At 37.9% G+C, this 2,588-nt stretch overlaps 1 protein-coding gene across 1 annotated transcript in view; it reads right to left on the bottom strand.

Moving 5' to 3' along the window:
* Positions 1 to 2,263: 2,263 nt before the first annotated feature.
* The window catches only part of LOC135222937 (histone-lysine N-methyltransferase NSD2-like), a 159,509-nt gene continuing 159,184 nt past the window's right edge, over positions 2,264 to 2,588 (bottom strand). The window contains 1 exon segment of the mRNA XM_064261387.1: positions 2,264 to 2,588. This exon segment is cut by the window's right edge and continues 1,274 nt beyond it. The gene's annotated coding sequence lies outside the window, so the exon portion shown is untranslated.

The following is a 2,588-nucleotide window of genomic DNA, read 5'->3' on the forward strand; positions in this document are numbered from 1 at the left end:
CACCAACAGTTGAATCTCGGGATACAAATATAGAAAGAAACACTAACACAACAAATGCAGAGTGGTATCTCCTATTTACATAAAAAGGCAAAATCTTACAATGCATGAACTGGGGGAACAGTGAGGTAATTCAAATACTTGCTGGCCGGTTTTGTGACTCGAAGCGATGGCTTCATAAAAGGAGAACTACGATTGCCGACGTCTTCTTGACTCCGTATTGCAGAAAATAAGTTCTAATTTTGATACTTGAAGGGCAGGAACTCCCCAAAACCTCTAGCAGAATGTCTCTTCTCTGAAGTCTCGCTCAACGTCGAAATAACTCGGTCGTCCACTCCTGAAAATGACTTGACCAGAATTCAACCAACTTTCAAGCAACTTTTCCTCTGATCCTTCTTCTCTTATCTCTCTCTGACGATTTCTCACTGATAATCTGATCTGTGGCTCTTACTGAGGATCTCTCTGTGTGATTAACGATGATCTCCCTTCTACTTCGTCCGTCGTATTTATACAGCATCCTGGGGGCGGGGCCTGCGGCGAACGTCACAGACTCCCGAGATAACCGGAACAATTTAGAAGTTTCTCGACAAGGTATTGCATCAGAAATTGCGCCGTTTCTCATGTTACGTCGGCGCCTGTCAAGTTCCACAACACTCCTGCCGATTCTAGAACCATCATGAGAACAGGCGCTTCCAACACATGCGCGAAAGCATCCTTGCTGCAGAATTTCTCGAAGATGCTTTTTCCTTTCCTTTACCTTTCTTTGCTATAAAGCAATTACCTTGACAGTCAGCCATACTGGGAAGTTGTTAGAATATAGTATACTTTTCAGTAGCAACCTACCCCTCTCGGTAATAAGGAAGGGAGGGGTGATGGTAGATCCAGATACAAAGGGGACAAGAGTGGTTTATGAGAATGGAGGGTCCTGTATTTTCCCATAGTTTATAAACCATGGCATGATACCAGCACCCAGTGAGGGAAACCAATAGATTTCCTTATATCTTTGGTTCAAGGGTTTATATTCCAATCTCTTAGAATACTCCTAATATTCGGAAATGGATATAAGTGGCAAACTCCCAGTCAGTTAGAGACTTACCTCCCTCCAATAAGCAAGTCTATCCTAATGTTAAGACCGAAGGTTTGTTTCGTATATGAACAAATGACAAATTTGTATTTTTCATAACTAACAAACCTGAGGTTTTAAGTTAAAGGCCCACCTCGAACCACCCCTCTAGCAGTCAAAACCGGGTTAGAAGTATAACTGGCAGGTCACACGACGCTGAGGACATTCTGGATATACATGCCCCGTGACCTGGTATAGATGCCAATAGTCCCTGGATCGCACAAGTTCAATTTTAATTCTACCGGTTTCCAGCTTGGCGCTAGTTAATCCTAACGTTAAGACCTCAGGTTTGTTAGTTATGAAAAATACAAATCAGTTATTTTTCATAAAGGCAGAGTAATGTATGGTATTTAGCCCCATCATGATGGATCACAAGCCAGCTTCAGACCTGACTTACTTTATTATTCACTAGCAAATTTTATTTTCTGCTTTACTTTTTTCATAAATGCAGAGTAACGTATGGGATTTCCCCAATCATGATGAATCACAAGCCAGCTACAGGGCTGTTTATTATTCACTAGCAAATTTAGAGGTGTCCCACAGGAAATAATACTGCTATATTTCATGAACAGCTACCTGAAAGAGGTATATAACCTGGGCTATAAAGTCAGCCATTTAAATTTAATTGATGGTTCATGTTAGCCACCTTTAATTTCCATCAAATTATTAAAATACCTATAACCAAGAAACTTTCATCAAAAGTCAGCCATGGCATTATGTAATTGAGAGCAATGAAAATCAGATTTAGGTCAGTGTTCTTTATGATTGTCTCCAACCCATAACGCGGGCTAGGAACACATATGTTTAAGTAGACTTGAAACTTAGTAAAAGTAAAATAGTTTCAGCCATCTCTTGTATACAACAAAACTATTTTCATAATTACTGTTGGAAGGAACCATGTAAAACAAGATTTTAAAATGGATCATTATTTACTTTGATAAGTGCTTTAATGCATTCAGTAATTAAAATAATGGGAAAATTTTGCATATCAACCACTTTGATTTATGTATAGTCATATAAAGAATGAAATAAAGATATGCATAACCATCCCTATTAAACTGCACATTAGGCGAACCTGTCAACAGAATCTACTGAAATTACCTGGATGTGTTCAGAGGGATACATTTGGATTTAAATACGAAATTAACTTTTCTAATGGAGTTTTTATTGTCTTCACAGACATTCTGCCAAAAACATTCTGACAGGCAATGTGAACAGAAAGACAAAAGAAGAAAAAATCAAGATTTCATGAGGTGCATGAAAACAACTGAAACAATAAAAAGCTCTTAAAAATGCATAGAAATCTATTACACAAGACATTATACAGCATACTAACTACAGAAAGTCATAAAATATTTTCATTACTCTTAAAAGAGAAAAAATATAAACATGCCATTTATACAGAACCTCTGGTAATTAATGTTCAAGTCGCGCAATATTTGTTACAGCTGACACCAATTAATGACTA

The sequence above is a fragment of the Macrobrachium nipponense genome, chromosome 8 (genome assembly GCF_015104395.2).
Source record: "Macrobrachium nipponense isolate FS-2020 chromosome 8, ASM1510439v2, whole genome shotgun sequence".
Lineage (NCBI taxonomy): Eukaryota > Metazoa > Arthropoda > Malacostraca > Decapoda > Palaemonidae > Macrobrachium > Macrobrachium nipponense.